Raw genomic sequence first — 17,618 nt, 5'->3', positions numbered from 1 at the left:
AACTCTTGATATAAATAACGCTTTTCTGTAACTCTTATTTCATTCATTACTAAGCTGTCGAAGGAGACAGTTGTCTCCAAAATATGTAGAATTAACTTTATACCTTTTGGCGTTTTTATGGGCTCCTTTTATTATATTATTATATATATATATATATATATATATATATATATATATATATATATATATATATATATATATATAATTATATATATATACTGTATATGATAAATTTGCAGCGTATCAAAAATGACAAAAATCATAATTCTACCTCCCAGCCTCCAACACCTTTTACCTGCGATATTTTCAGTCTCTGAGAATGCTTATGCGACCTCTAAGAACCTTAGAGCCCATGATATCAGGGCGATGAAGTATAGAGCAAGAAATCAAGCGCCGTATTTCTTCGTTACCCATAAATTTTGGGTGTTATCTTGGGCTTACTTTTCTTGCTTCCCCTGGGGTCTTCTCACCTTCTCGTGTCCCTCTTGTTTCTTGTCTTATGTTTTACGTCTCCCGGTTTTTTTTTTTCTATCTTTATGCATCTCCTTTGCGTCCTAGCATATAACACGAATCCACTTTAAATTTCAGTGTTTTAAACATATTTAACGTTTTAACTGCATTTATAATGTTGGCATGTGGATAACATCTCCCAGTGATTTATTTTTGAGAATGAATAAGACTATTCTGAGTAAAGCGACTACCTTTCGATATTTCGAATACATGGACTATTTTCGAATATTTAGGATAATACGAATGTTTCCTAAAGGATTTTTTTTTTCTAATCACCGAGCTATACTTTCGTACACTGACGTTGAGTGAATTACTCTTTAAGTGTAGCTAATATAATTAATAAGTTACTTGTCGGGTGTCAGATTCTACTTTAAATTATTATTATTATATTATTATATTATTATTATTATTATTATTATTATTATTATTATTTCGTTAATATCTAACTCATTATACCTTGGCAAGTTATCTGTCAGTTTTCAGAATATGTTTTAAATTGTTATCATTATTATTGCACTTAATATCCATTCACTATACCTGGGTGGGTTACCTGCCGATTTTCAGAATATATTATTATTATTATTATTATTATTATGATGTTTTAAATAATTTAAGCAAACGACTGTTTCACATCTCTCAACTCGCATGGTTAGTCCAAATAAATTGTTTTGAAGCGATCAGATAACTGGTGATAGACAACGTTACAGAAGTTGGATACCTATTTTGGAAAGACAAAAGGAAATGGATAAGCAATTAAGCGTGAATATTAACGCTGGCGGAACCGATAAGACGTTGCAAAGAGCATTTAGTGCTTACTGAATACAGTGCGCTGGGCAAGGAATGCTGTAGACATTTTGGAAACTTTAATTTGTTTTTCTTCATTTTTTCCACTAGTGCCTTCCTCCCCTGTTACTAGACAGGCGTTCTGTCGAAAAAAGCTTACCTTGCAACTAATTGGCCTTTTCGGATAGTTGCAAAGCTGGCTTCTTTTCAATAGAACGCCTGTCTAGGAAACGGGAGGAGGGCAGTATTGCCAAAACGTTAAATTTTAATCACCTATTGAACAAATGTTTTAATGATGGTATTCACGAAATGTTTCTTAATGTATGATTAAAAATAAATTAAATTAATACGATGCTTCATTTATACTTATATGATAAATTTAGTGTGTGTTCTTTTTTAAATAATGAAATAGTTTTTCTTTACAAAAATTTCAGTGGTGTTTGTCAATAGTGGTTACTTTGGTAACAACTATGAGACAACCACTCAAAATTAGAGTAACGGTAATTTTCATGGATCAGTCAAAACGCCGTATGGTATTTCTGCCTAAACTCAGTAGTACCTCGTGAGTTCCTCTCTTTAAAGCGTTGATGTTTGGAAAAAATTGAAACTCCCGAATATCGAGCATTCTAGTTTTTGGTTGAATGTCGATCATTTTGACTCTAGAAGCTTATAAACAGTTCTTTGCAATATAATTAAGCAAATTTAGGTACTAGAGAACCCTTTAACAACAGTTTTATAAAAAAGATAATTGTAATAGTTAATAACTAGAAATGACAGACATATGATATGTGTTGTACTGTAGTTACCTTGAATAAAATCTTTTAGTATGAGAATGGGTTTAATCGGGTGTTAATAATTCATTTGACACAGAATTCAGAAGAGTTTTGATTCGGTACAGAATGTCATTGCTCATAATAAGATATCTGGGGAAAGGGAAAACCTTACGCAGGCACGAGTTATTCAAGATAATTGCTGCTTCAGCAGAATTTAATTTGCAGTAAATTGTTAGTTCAATTTTTCATTGTGATTTCATTTTCTTTTGGAGAGGTCATGTAATAGCCATCCGAAATTTATTTAATTCATTTATTGAATTGTAGGTAGGTTTTCATTTTACTAATGCAAGTAAACATAATATGCTAGCAAAACAAGCTCAAAATCCTCGAAATCCATTTTTTTTCCAAACACCAACGCATAAGTAGGAAGAACTCTCCAAACACTGTAGGTTTAGGTGGGAAATACATACAGTTTCGATTTGCTGCTAACAGCGACTATAGCTCGAATTTTGATTGGTTGTCTCACAGGTGTTACCATGACAACCTGATGTTTACACAGAACGCTAAAATGAAAAAAACTATTTCATGTAAAATAAATAAACACAAAATAAAATCCCTTTTAAACATAAATGGATTGGGGTATAAATTTTTATTATTTTTATATAAAGATCGGAGAGATCTTACCAATACCATCACTAAAATGATTCCTCAATTCTTTATATGAAATGCAGAAGGCTTTCAGTATCATTGCCAAAACCATAAAAATAAGCTTTTAAAGAAATGTTTAAATGATGGTAAATACAAAGGGTTTCTTGATATTTGGATTTTAAATTATATATTATATTCATAGTAATCTATTCATTCATGCTTATACGAGAAATTTTTGTAGTCTTCTATTTTCTTAATAAGAAAGTTTTTCTTCCTTGAAATAATCCCAGTGGTGTTTATAAACGGTGGTTGCCATGGTAACAGCATTGAGACAACCAATCAGAATTAGATTTAAGGTAATTTTCATGGACCAATCGCTACGCCCTTTGTATTTCCCGTCTTAACTAGTAATACCTCGTGAGATCCCCTACGTTTGTGCCTTGCTGTACGGAAAAAAATTGAAACTCCCAAATTTTGAGCTCAATTTTCCAATTTTCAGCCAAATTTTTTTTTACTTTTTTTTATTTTATAAGTCATTTTGACTCTAGAAGCTTATATAAATATTTTACTATGTAATTAACAAAATTAAGACGCTAGAGGACCCGTATCATAGCAATTTTATATACAGGAAATTTGATGGGTAATAAGAAAGGCTAGAATTCTGATGTGTTGCAGTTTCCTTGAATAAAATCTTTTGGTCTGAGAATGAAAGTGTGATCTGGTGTTAATGATTCATTTAACACATAATTCAGAAGGCTTTTAGTTCGATACATAATACTATTAATACTTCTGTGAAGGATAGGTAATGAAATATTCATATGAATTTTATTTCATTCATCGTAGGGTATGGACACACTCAATACGTTTTCCATTTACTAATGAAATCATTCATGAAACTAGATACACACATAATACATGTTATATGATAGTTGGTTTTACTGCAAAATATGAAAAATACACGTAGCATCCAGATTCTATAAATTTATTGGTAATTTTGCACATTACTGTCTGTGAGCCTCTAAATCCAAACGATCTTATGTAAAACGAAATCTGAAAACAGCCTCAAAAGTCCCGAATTCCATTTTTTTTCAAACAGCAACGCATAAGAAAAAGGAACCCTCGATAATACTGGCAGTTTAGGTTGGAAATATGTACTAAGTTTCAATTGGCAGCTAACAAAGACTGGAACTTGAATTCTGATTGGTTGTCTTATAATTGTTATCATAGTAACCTGGTGTTTATACAGAAAACTGAAATGAAAAACTTTCATTTCAAAAAAAAAAGAAACGCAAAATAAATTCCCTTTTACACATAAATAGATTGAGATATAAATTTTTATTATTTTGATATATAAAGATTAGAGAGATTTTGTGAATACCATCACTAAAATGATTCCTCAATAATTTTTATGAAATGCAGACGACTTTCAGTAGCATTGCCAAAACCTTAAAAATAATCTTTTGAAGAAATTTTTAAATGATGGTAAATACCAAGGGTTTCTTAATATTTCAATTTTTAGAAATTAGTAAATGCATATGAATGTCTTTTATGCTTACACAAGAAATGTTTTGAGCGTTTTTAATAATATTTTTTTTTTTAATAATTCCGGTGGTGTTTGTAAACAGTGGTTGGTTGCCATAGTAACAACTATAAGACAACCAATCAGAATTACAGTTATATATGGTAATTTTCACGGACCAGTCGAAACACCATATGGTATTTCCCGCCTAAACTATTTTAGTAGTACTTCGTGAGATCCCCTCCTTTTATGCGCTGCTGTTCGGAAAAAATTGAAACTCACAGTTTTAAGTCAATCATTTTGACTAGAGAACTTATAAACAGTTATTTAAAATATATTTAAGCTAATTAAGGTGCTAAAGAACCTAATCACAGCAATTAAAAAAAGCTAATGATATCCGGGGAAATTCCTGTGGTGGTCTTTACTGGAAAATATCGAAAAACATATGCCATTCAGATTCTTTAATTTTATTAATAATTTTTCAAATAAGCCTCTACAGCTCTAAAGATCGCATTCGATTAAATAAATAGTGGAAAAAAAATAGCAAAACAGGCTCAAAATACGGTAACTCCATTTTTTCCAAACGGCAACGCATAAAGCAGCAAAAATAATCTGTTTTACAACTGGCTGCTGATAACAAGTGTAACTCGCATTCTTATTGGTTGTCTCATAGTTGTTTCCATGAAAACCATTGTTTGCAAACAGCAACCATACTTCATTCATAAAAAGTGAAGAATTGTAGCAAAACCTACAGTTTTATGTGGAAGATAGACTGAATCATTTGTAGTAATTCTGATTATCTGCAATTAATGTGCAGCATTACACAATTTTTGTTGTAATTCTGATTCTCAGCAGTGTTTTTGCAACACACTGCAGTTTCTTTTCCTGACTTCAATTATGTAATCTTTATATAAAAAGTACAGAGGTTAAAAAAACAAACTGAAAGGATTTTATTGTAGGTTTATTCAGATTTGCCAAATCTCGTTTGCATTGCGATTTTGCTCTGCAAAATGTTTACAGTATAGTGATTATTTTCACATACTCTCAAGAATACAAAATGAATCCACTAGCACTATTTTGTACATTTACATTACATTTATATCATCATCAACAGTAGGTAGTGCTTGTTTTGTTTATGGAACGATTGTTTCCTTGTTGTGGGTGCACTCCTCTCCTGGTGGTGCTTATTTTTTGCATATAAAGTTTACGTCTGTTGCCTTCGCTTTGGTAGCGTTAGTCGAGTTTGGGTAATCATTATTTGTTATTTGGTGTTTTCTTCTATATTTCTAAATGTGAATTTTACAATGAACTTTGTTAGGTTAATTTAAGGATAAAAAATCGATCATAATAATCAAATGGCAAAAATATCCATTAAAAATTGTAATAAATAACAGAATTCTTGCATTTTTTACTTATCTGACTTTCACGTCAGGGTGTATAAAACTACAGTAATGTGTTTTAGTGACGTAGATGAAAAGCCATATGGTATTCAGACTATTTAATTTTGTTAATTTATAATACAAATTACTGACAATAAAACTACAGTCCAAATGTTCAACATACAACCCAAAATATTTGAGAAAAGTAATAATTAAAAAGAGCTCAAAATTCATGATTACCATTTTTTCTGAACAGCAACGCATAAGAAAGAGGATCTCTTGATATACAACTAGTTTAGGGGAAATATGTACTGACTTTCGACTGGCTGCTGCAAAAGCAACCATACCTGTAGTTCTCATTGGTTGACCCATAGTTGTTTCCATGGGAACCAATGTTAACAAACAGCCTCATACCTCATTCATACAAAACTATGGACATAAAGCAAACTTCCCTACTTTATGCGTTGCTGTTGAAAACTTCATAAAGTCAAAGGGAATTTCATTTTGTAGTAATTCCGACATCCTGCAATGATTTTGCAATATACTACAATTTCCCTTGTTAAGTTCAGTTATAAAAAATTATATATAAAAATAAAAGAAATTATTATACTTTACACCTGGTCTGCAACCCAACTATGAAACCCACATAGATAGGTAGTACGCAGTGAGAGGAGTTCAAAACACCCCCATCTTTCCATTCGCTAATTAATTAATAGTTTCGAAGATATGATTGATAAATGTTGAAAAGTTACCATTACACGATAGAGGTATATAACCTACAAAGCTGTGTAGAGCTCCTCAAAACTAACATTTTGAACTCCTGTACCACCAGCCGCAAACCAAAATTTACTTATATAATGAATTTATTTTAAAACCCGATTTTTCACTCTGAAAATTTTCAGTCTCAAGTTCACTGAAAATTTTCAGTCTCAAGTTCATCTTACCCCAGCCCGAAACCCCTCCTGTTCTTTCGTTTGTGCGCGTTCATTGAGGACTGTTTGGGTGAAGTTCCGCCCACGCATTTGAATAATCCAATAAATTCGATTTTTTCCAGTTGATGCGTTTTTTGACGCCTCTTCCAGTCTCTTTCTAGCCAGTGGGAGTTCATTATTCAAATGTCTTTAGGTAGACTCCGGATATATTTCAAATTTCAAATCACTTAGTTGTTGTAGACTCCGGATATATTTCAAATTTCAAATCAATTAGTTAGTTGTTCGCCTCAAGAATGGAAGGACTCCAATTGTGCGTTTCGTATAATATATCTTGCTTTCGTGCTTTTAAAGAGTTTTTTTTGAAGAGGAGGAGAAGGCAGCGGACTTTTTAAGAAGACACGGGGTGCTGCCCATATAGATTTTGTGTAAAAAGTGTGAAAAACCTTGTATATAAGAGAAGACAGGAAGTAGAGGATGTGTGACCGTTAAAGGTACACACCTTCCTGCTTGGCAAATTTTGTGCTTTGCCAATCGTTGGTGCCAAAAGTTTTGGAACACTCCTCTATTTTAAGTTCCCTGCACTGGTCACCAAAGACATCTGTTGATTGGCGCAGTTTCTGCTGCGAGGTGACGATTGCATGGCTAGAAAATCAGCCACCGATTGGGGGTAAAGATGTCATCGTAGAAATTGATGAGACATTTTTAAGAGGGCTTAATACGGCCGCGGAAGAGAGTTGAGGCAAGTGTGGCTGTTTGGCGGGGTGGAGCGTGACAACAGAGACAGTTTTATAATAATACCGTTATTTGAGGGCAAGGAAATTCTTGACAGGAGCTCAAAGACCTTTATACCCATCATAAAAAAATACACCCGTCCCGGGTCGGTGGTAATGTCTGATGCTTGGGCGGCCTACAGGAGTTTAGGCGACAAAGGCTACACACATAAAGTGGTTAACCACTCCGAAGCATTTGTGGACCTGACAGGCAGCAGAATTTACACGCAGAACATCGAAAGGCTTTGGAAAGACGTCAAGGAGTAGACGAAGAGACCGGGGCTCAGAAGAGAATATCTTGTACAGTATTTCTCCCGGTGCCTGTTCCTACAGAAATTAAAAGTGGAGGAGAGGCTTCATGAACTATTCAAAGCTGCTACCATCTTGTATCCGCCACAGTCTGAAGGCCGCACATGTTCTCCTGTCGTCATTGATAGTGATGACACCGACAGTCACGAACCTCACACCCTCGATGAACCTGCACCTGGCCCTTCACATTGTTAAGGTATTTTAAAAGAGCTATTTTTCATATTACGACTTATACTTTACACCCGGACTGCCTCTCAGGCTACACACGATATTTTTCTTGCTTGTTTTGATGGTTTTTGCATGTTTCATACCATTATTGTTTTCAGGAATGCTTAGTTTTCGACTTTGATTAAAGTCGGTCATTTTTCAGAAGCCTCCAGCCAGCATAGAAAAACATTTTTTCTGTTAGTGATCTTGTTTTGTTTTGCTGTTTTAATTATCTTCCGTGCATTGCTCGTTTTTTGTTACTACCTTCCTCACATCACTCGTTTTCTTTAACTCCTGTGGCTAGCGAAAGCAGCACAACATTACCGCCTACCAGATCATACAAGCTTGCCGATAATCTTTCAAAATGCGGATAAGGAGCGAAGCACCGTTCCGCCACACCCAAACTGAAAGCAGAAATGTTCTAAAAATGACCATTAAAAAAGTAGCGTCACCCACATTGTTGGGTTATGTTGAGGTAGTGACAATCGGAAAACGATAGTTTTGCCGAAGATAATAACACCAGAAAACAAGAAAACTAACAGGAAAAAATGTTTTTTTATGCTGGCTGGAGGCTTCTGAAGAATGACCTTCGACTTTAAAAAAAGTCGAACACTACGCATTTCCGAAAACAATAATGGTATGAAACATGCAAAAAAAAAAAAAAAAAAGCAAGAAAAATATCGTGTGTAACCTGAGAGGCAGTCCGGGTGTCAACTATAATTTTACCAAATAAAAATTGGGATCAAACCAAAAAAAAGCATTTACTGCAGGATTATTCAGCTGTGTTATAGCACGTACCTGAGATTCCTAACATTTTTTGAGTAATGGGCTCCTTTGACAATCTGGCTGACAGCTTGAGTATCAAAGTTATTTCACGAAAGCGCTGCTTTCATCCCTCTCCTTTGTTCTAAGCCACAAACCAGCTCGACCATTTCCGTGTCACGTGGCTTAACGTAGGATACTTCCAGTCGCATACGGTTTCTTTTGCCTAGCAATGCGATAAATAACCTTAGAGGATACTTGAAAAATACGTCTTTTGTGTTGGGACAAATCCATGTTTTGGTAAAGTTCCAGCTTTCTGAAATCAAGACCTCTTGGCATAATTAAGGTCAGCACAGTCCGATATATTTTCAGGATGGGCAGACTTGAGGCGCTTCTTCAGCTTTGGTGGCTTCATGCTTCAATTGCCACGCAGAAAACACTGTAGCCTCTGTGTTCCATCATATTCAAACATGCAAGTGAAAAAGCGAAGGATATATAATCTTCGTAGTGTTTCCTTTCCTTTGATAATGCAGTCTGGGCTGAGGCTGCAAAAAATAATAAATATTAGGTAATTTATATGGGAGCAGCAAGTAAAATACGTGGATAAAGATAAATGGCAATAGAAACACAACTTCTCTCTCTCTCTCTCTCTTATAAATATGCACAGTTGGGGGTGTAAGTAGAAAACAGCAATAGACGAACACACAAACACAATTATTTGTCCGTGCAAGCATACTAGTTAAATATTTGCCGATATATATAAGTAAAAAACTCTCCATCTCTCTTTAATGTATGTATGATTGCCATACGAGTAAATAACAGCATTATGCAAACACAAATACACGCACAAACATGTACTATGATCTACATTCGGTGCATAATTGGCAAAGATAAATGTGTTGCTGTATCAAAAAAAATATGTATGAATATACTGTAGATGCTCAACCGACCTTTGAACAATTATAAGCTCATAGTTACCGAAATCACAGATAAAGTCTCATATAGAGATTTAATATCAGTATATTGATATTTCTTGCACAAGTGACAAATATTCAATTTCAGGGACACACCGGTAATAATTATAAAGAAAGTGTGTCTATGAACCAAATGAACTAATTCATAAGTTACGTTTGAATTTGATGATAAAGCAAGGCTAAAGTGGAAAAAATTAACATTCTGACACTTGTTTACGAACACAGAGTTGTTATATAACAACCAGAATTATTCTACAGATGCATCTTGCGTAAACAGTAAGAAAATTTAACTAAAAATATGGAGGATACAAAGGTATGCCGCCAATAGGAAGCGCCGTCTACAATTTCCCAGCAAAGTGTAACGAATAGTTTGCAGTTGTCAAGTGGCTCCCAGATGAATGGAGTCTTTACCCTCAGGATGCCTGCACCTGCCGTATCGCTGCCAGTTTAGACGCAGCCCTGGAGCTGACGTCTTCCGCTGCTGCAGCCCAACTTTTTTATGATAATAAAATACTGCAAATGAAAAGAAAAACAGGACATCATATTTATTTTTACCTTTTTAATTATGATTTTTATGTGACCTTCACGGACACCCTTAAGCCCATCCAGGGTAAGAACCCCTGGTGGAAGCGATTTAGAAGAAAATATAATACAGTAGAGCTTCTGAAACCAAGCTTAACTCGAATTCTTATTGGTTGTCCCACATTTCTAGCCTTGGGAACCATTGTTACAAACAGAACCATACTTCATTAATCAAAATTAAGGACATGTAGAAACCTTTATAAACCCAAGAGGAAATTTCCCAGTTCTATTATTGTGCTTTTGTTTTCGAGATTAAAGAAGCTACAAATGGTTTAATCCCTGATTCTCTGAAATGATTTGCATCTTAGCCCAATTTCTCTCCCCGAGTTAAATATCCAGACTTACGTTTACAAAATCTGCCGTCTGAGGGAAAAAAAAAGGCGTTTATTGCAGGCTTACTCAGTGGTGCAAAGTCTTGTTTGCACTGCAAAAAGTTTGCAATATAGGGAGGGTCGTCACAAAAACTCTAAGGGGTGGAAAAAATCCGATGGAACCTTTTTGTAAAATTACATTTTATATTGTTATTATGAGTAATGGTATTTTTTATTTAGTCGTTTGATCTAAATTATTAAAACTGAAAATATTTACAGTACGGATTTTACAGTGAGTTGAAAGTCTTAAAAAAGGTGAATGAGGGACTAAAAACCTGACCAGACTCATTTCAGTGGCATAAATATTCCTCAAACAAAGAAACTACAATAAATAATAGAACTCTTGCACTCTCTGAAATTAATTTGTCTGACTTTTCTCTGATATAATGTTGCTTCGATGGTATTCTTTAGTATTTATTGAAAATTAAGATATAAAAACTGTTTTGCTACAGAATATGAAAGAATATTTTGATAATTATATTGCCAGCAGAATATGAAAGAATATTTTGGAAATTATATTGAAAATATGTCAATAAGCCCCGAAAATTAAAAAAAATCAAAAATGGTAAATAAGAATAAAATTTTAAGAGGTCAAATTTTATCATACAGCAACGAATAGGCATGCGAAGCTCTCGATATACTGTTAGTTTTGGAGAAAATATGTACTGCCATTCGATTGGTTGCTAAAAACAAGCTTAACTCGAATTCTTATTGGTTGTCCCATTGTTTACAAACAGAACAATGCACTCATTCATAAAAACTATGGACATGTAAAAAAAAACTCTCGTAGTTTATGCTTTCTGTTGAAAACTTCGTAAACCCTCTTTCTATTGTTGTTTTTTTTTATTTATAAAAAAAAAGTTTATAAAGAACTTACTCGTTGAAGTAATTCCGATTATTTTCAATGATTTCAAAACACCACAATTTCTTTTGTCGAGTCCAATTATCTAAACTTAGGTAAAATACAAAACTGAAAAACGTTTATTGTAGGATTAATTGAAAAACGTTTATTGTAGGATTATTCAGCGGTGCTAAATCTAATTTGCATTGCAAAAAAGTTGTCAATATATGGAGGAACCTCACTCACACTCTAATGATTACAGGCTTTTATTTACAACAATGTTTCTTGATTTCTCTTTCTTTAAAATTATTTTACGGCTGATAATTACATGCTTAAAGGCGATGCTTTGCTGCTAATTTCAGTTTCCATATTTTGCTATTTAGTCCTTTTTATAGTAACTGTTTTTCCCTTTGTTTATTCCTTATTATCTTGTCTCTTTGTCCCCATTTTTTTATATATGCACAGCATATTCCTTGGAAGCTTGCTTGTCGTAGATCAAGAAACTGAATGCACAGACCAAGTGAATTAATTTTAGTTACCTTTGAATTTGATAATAAAACAAGGTTATAGAAAGAAAAAATTGACATTTTCTCACATTTATACAACAACTAGAATTATAAAAAAGCTGCATCTTACCTAATTCATTAGGGCAAGTTCCATGTGAATATCTGCACATTTTGACTGACGATAATAAACGCATTTCTCGCCCGATCAGACATACAGCGAGGGAAGGACTTTGACATGGCTCGCAAAATGTCTTTTCGATTTGCATCACTGGACATCGCCTTTTGTGATCCCCTCCTTTAAAACTACGAATGTTATTCGCGAAAGGGGATTTTCACGGTAAATAAACAGATAAACAGAAAGGGTATAAAGTGAATGGTGAATTGAAAAGAATTGAAATGCGTTTGTGATTTTCCTTGAAAATTTTGATTTTGATTATTTCAACTAATTTTTATGGTGATACAGGAGAGAAAGGGAAAATTATCCCTGCTTTAGAATTATAAATAACCAAATAAAATAGGGAAGAGATTAGGAATTAAAGCTGAAAAATAATCTGGAAAGGACAAATAATAAAGTTACATAAAGCATACTAGAGTAAAAGCTAGCAAGATATCACACATTTTTTAAATATATGAACATATAAAATAAGGAAGATATTGTATTATAACTGAAACATGATTGCGCAAATGAAGGGAAAAATCCCTCTAAATGCAACAAACCAAATTAAAGACTAACATATCCTACGGTTATGGGTCAATTAAACAAAGAAAAGGGTAAAAATTAGAATATTTAACTAAAAAAAAAAATGAACGGGAAGAAAAATAAAAAGATGGAACGAGTTGGAATAAAAACCGAGTAGAAAGTAGGCAATGGCGTCCAGACGCAAGATAAGATGAAGAGGAACCCCTCTTCCCATCCCCCTCCCTCTCACCCCTTCACTCCCACATCAAACGTTATCGAGAGCAGCAAACGTTTTCGAGCGTCGTGTCCATATTTGATCAACGAGAAACGCTAAAAATAGTACAGGAACGAGGAGAACGAGGAAGGTTTGGTGTATCCTCGGCCCCCTTTTGCAGTTAAAGGTGACCATCCCAGGGCGTATTAGGTCATATGTAATCAGACGTTTTGCTTCGGTTTGGACGGAAGGGGGAAGTCGTGCCAGATTTGGCGGATTTTTCGCTTTTTGGACGACCATTAAGGTTGACAAACTTCAAGATTAAGTTTTTTTCTTGAGAAATCAGTTATGACTTACAATTTCCTTTTTTTTTTTTTCTTGAAAAAGCAAAGGTAACTTGAAAATGTTTCCATTTTACTGAGAAAATTAAAATCTTATCATTTCCTCATTTCCTTCACTCGAGAAAACGAACTAACCAGAATCACTGCCATATTCATACTTCAACGCCAAATCGTAAATAAACCCCATACAGTTAAATTTGAACAACAATACCAGCCACAAATAGTTACACAGAATTTTCGTCAGTGGTGCATTGAATTCAACTACGTACACTGCACCTTTTACCCCTATCTTGCCCACATTCTCGTGCTTCCTGGATATGAAAACTCTTCTTTTCCAGTACCTTTATCACCCCATTTATCCAACACTTCTAATTTTTTCTTTCCCCAACACTTCTGAATTATGCATTCTTGCCACCCTCCCATCATAACCCATTCTTTCAACATAATCGACCCATTTCAAAATACTCTCATCTGTACTTTCACTTTCGCTAACTTTTTCACCACTTTAACACATCTGTACATTGCACCCCTTTCAATTCTTCTTACACCAAATAATTTACGAACCATTTCATCTCACAATAAAACTCTTTTATTCCATTGTATTCATTGTCCACACTTCACTTCCATAAAGGAGAGTTGTCGCAATAAACAAGCCCTTCGTTCATTCCCACCTTGGCTTTCACAGACAACTCAGTTCTCTTGGTACTTTTCTTGCTTCACCTCTTCTGTGACTCACCTCTTCCCTCACCCTACGAAATTCCTGTGCGAATCAACCATTTCCATTCTTCCACCGTGGGTGTGTGTGTGTGTATGTACTTTCACTTTCCTGTGTGTGTACACATATATATACATATATATATACTGTATATCTATATATATATATATATATATATATATATATATATATATATATATATATATATATATATATATATATATACTGTATATATATACACACACGCCTGTGTATGCATAAGTTATAAATTACTTCCGTGTGTGAATGCGTGACAACGATAGTTTTCTGGAATTTATATTGGGAAAAGTATTATGAATTTGCAGTTACGCACAGAAAGAATATAAGAGTACACATGGCATATATAAATATATGTGTGCGTTTGTGTATTTAAGTGTGTCTGTGTACGCGCGCGCTCTCTGGCACTTATGATACAATGGAAGGAGCGTGAAGAGGTATGTGAAAAAGAGGTATGCCAAACGCTCGTGTCAAGGTCACGGGATTGGCCACTCTAACAATGAGACTCTTAAAAACAAAAGCATCAAGGAAGAGAGAGAGAGAACCCTTTTATCGTTTTAACTTCGATATTCTCTTCATATCCAGTATTATGACATATGGCGTTATTTTTACTCATAAAGATTGGTATTTTATTTCTAGTAATATGGAGCAAGATATGGCCATCCTAACTGTCATATTCTAGTATTCCTGTTTTATTTTAAGCTTATCGGTAAGTAGGAGATACTCGAACATACAGTGTTTATTCTTCCATACCATTTCCCTTGTATTATTTTACTTATTTTTTGTTTACTTACTCCATTTGTAGAATACTGTGATCATTCTTCCCCAGGATTTTCTATTTAATGGAAAAATATACCAACTGTATGGAGAATTTCGTATTCATTGATTGATTTATAAAACTATTTATTTTAACGTTCATTTAATTACCAAATCATGCCGAAATAGAGCAACTGTAAATGAAAATATATGCATTTATTCATTGATTTATATATTGGAAAATCTCGTCGAAACGTGAAATCTTTGTGCGTCGGAGTAATGTGCTTGTGTGGACATAAATTTATTGCAAAATCATGTGGAAAATTTTCAACTTGGTGTAGCGTGAATTCGAAATTTTTGTGGAACGATACAGAGATATATGGACTCTGTATCGTATGCAGGAGAAGTGGAGTGAATGTTTTTAATACCTGGGGGATCAACGTTGTCCGGAGAGAATGAGTTCGCTAAAAGGAAGATGATTAAAATGGCCCCGTTCTGACGAGGCCACTTCATTTAGAAAACAGAGCTTCGGGGAAACGGTATGGGCCTGTCTAGGGGGGTACCTGACAGGAAAGCATAAATAGAGGATTTTCCTCGTTCAGGGGTAAAGTTGATGAAAATGGAAGGGGCTTTTGATTGGAAAATGAAGCAGTTCCGTTACATAAACGAGTTAAGCCTAAAGTGGTCAATGAACTCTGCTTTAAGAATTTCTTATCATTAAATTTACTTACACTGTGAAGCGAAGTGAAGTTATTTCTCAAATTCTAGGTAATTTATATTTTATAGTGCAATTCGAAGTAAACTATTGTTCTTAGTGCAGGATGGCCGCTAGTTTAGATGAGATCATTGTTTGGTAAAACAACGAGTCTATGACACATAATCTGCCCAGCTTCCAGGAGGCTTAAGGCACAGTCACCCACAAAAGTAGACTTCAAAGAGTGAGGTTACAATGGGATAACGGCCCCTGTATTATATTCAGTGCCGGGGTAAGCATTGCTGGATAAAATCATACTAATTTTAATGATTTTCAAATTTTTATATAAAGCATGAATTTTTCGACTCTTAGCCCTGTGGTTTACTTTTTTTGGCTCATGCTGTGTGAGCAAAGGACTCGTTTTGTATCTTCCACCATCCGTACCAGTCTGACAAATTAAGAGGACCCGCGCTAGGAAAATAATATTTATGGGTAGAAAAAAAAAACTCAAATGACTTGTGCTAACAGCAGTGGTAAAAAAATGTACTACAGATTTAAAATTATTTACTTCAAGAAGAAAATTTCATAACCCAAAAAACTTTTTACCTAAAAACAAAGATAAATGCGGCATTACACCATTACATCCCAACCAAACATAAAATATCTGGTGCCCTGGCATGGTTGTAGAGTTAGGTGGGCACTGGAGGAGGCGGTGCGCCCCTAAACAACTTGTCCCAAAAGAGCTAGTACAATTGAACTAGTGCGACAAAATGGCTAGTATTATAATAACGTGTGCCAAAATCGCTATTGTGACAAAATAGCTTGTACTACATTTACGCTGGCACTGAAAGAGCTTTAACCAAAGTGGGTAATTTCAAGAAACTGTAGTTTGTGTTTTAAGTGTTAAAATGGTTCAATTCATTTTCTTTCAACTTATTTTAGCAGAAATACATTACCAATATTTCACCCATCGCAATGAACGTCATCAAGTCCCAGACAGGAAGTGATATGGTTAGCTACGAAGGATTTTTGTATCGTAAAAACATAACAAACAAAACAACCCAGAACTGGAGATGTGTAATTATAGACTGTTGAGGTACACTGAAAACTCAGTTGAACTGCAAAGAAAATTTTGATGTAACACTTGGACAAGAACATAATCCTGCTCGAGATCCTGCACGGCAGAATGTAAGAACTGCTTTAAGTAAAATGAATGAAGAAGCCTCAAATTCTAGTGTACCGCCACGAAGAATTGCCAGTGCAGTACAAGAGCTGGACGACGAAGCAATGGCAAGTGTTCCTAAAAAAAGGGCTCTCCAGAAACGCATTCAACGAAAACGTTGCAAAAATGATTACCTTTGTGACCCTACATCAGTTGATGAATTAATACTTCCTGAAGAATTTAAAACAGTTGCCATAAATGGAACTATGGAGCCCTTCTTACTAAGTGATGTAGTTAGTGATTCAAAGCGAATAATTATATTTGAACTAACGCTCGATCAACTTGCCAATTCGAAAGTCTGGATGTGCGATGGTACTTTCAAAGTTGTACCTAAATTGTTTTATCAATTATATACAATCCGTTTTGCTTGTGTTTATATTTTGATGTCAAATAAAACTCGGTTAACATATGAAAGAGCATTTAAGATTCTGAAAGACCAGCGTCCAGATTGTAACCCTGAAAACGTAACATTAGATTTTGAAAAACCTGCTATTAATGCTTTCATGAAAGTATTTCCCAATGAAAATATAAACGGATGCTTCTTTCATATTTCCCAGTCAATATGGAGAAAGATACAGAACACTGGATTAACAAATAGCTATGTATCTGATGCCAACAGCCTCTTTACTGCAAGATGCTTGCAGCCTTGGCGTTCCTTAATCCTGATCAAGTGACAGATACTCCTGAAGAGCTAAATGAACACCGAATTTTTGCAATTGGATGAAGAAATTCAACCCCTGTATGACTATTTTGAAGAAACAAACATTGGGAGACGCCAGAGAAGAGAAAGGAGAACACCCATACTACCCATGGAATTCTGGAATGTTCGGCAAAGAACACAAAATGATATAAGGGCAAATAATAAGCCAAAGGGATAGCATCGTGCTATTCAGGCAATGTTTGACTCTGTTCATCCAACCGTATGGCGTTTTCTTCGGGGAATTCGGAAAGAGGAAGTTTTCCAGAGAAGTAATCTAAATGCGTATATCAGTGGACAGCAAGCACCTGTCAAAAAGAGAACTAAAGAAATTAACGATGGACTTCAGAACTTGATAACAAGTGCTCACATAATGAAATACCTACTAAAATATAATG

At 34.5% G+C, this 17,618-nt stretch overlaps 1 protein-coding gene and 1 long non-coding RNA gene across 12 annotated transcripts in view; one reads left to right on the top strand and one right to left on the bottom strand.

Moving 5' to 3' along the window:
- LOC136852496 (rabphilin-3A-like) overlaps positions 1-17,618 on the top strand; it is a 483,103-nt gene that overhangs the window by 394,999 nt on the left and 70,486 nt on the right. The gene's annotated exons all lie outside the window — the stretch shown is intronic.
- Positions 1,917-17,618, bottom strand: part of LOC136852500 (uncharacterized) — a 108,979-nt gene continuing 93,277 nt past the window's right edge. For 3 of the 5 annotated variants that reach the window (XR_010857166.1, XR_010857167.1, XR_010857170.1), the window contains 2 exons: positions 9,978-10,079; positions 1,917-9,137 (listed from right to left, as the gene is read on the bottom strand). This is a non-coding gene — a long non-coding RNA (uncharacterized lncRNA). The remainder of the gene's footprint in view (positions 9,138-9,977; positions 10,080-17,618) is intronic. The other 2 variants (XR_010857168.1, XR_010857169.1) reach the window with 2 other exon arrangements.

Source organism: Macrobrachium rosenbergii, chromosome 25, assembly GCF_040412425.1.
Source record: "Macrobrachium rosenbergii isolate ZJJX-2024 chromosome 25, ASM4041242v1, whole genome shotgun sequence".
NCBI classification, from domain to species: domain Eukaryota; kingdom Metazoa; phylum Arthropoda; class Malacostraca; order Decapoda; family Palaemonidae; genus Macrobrachium; species Macrobrachium rosenbergii.
The sequence above is the reverse complement of the archived record's forward strand: the minus strand, read 5'-3'. Positions and strand labels throughout refer to the sequence as shown.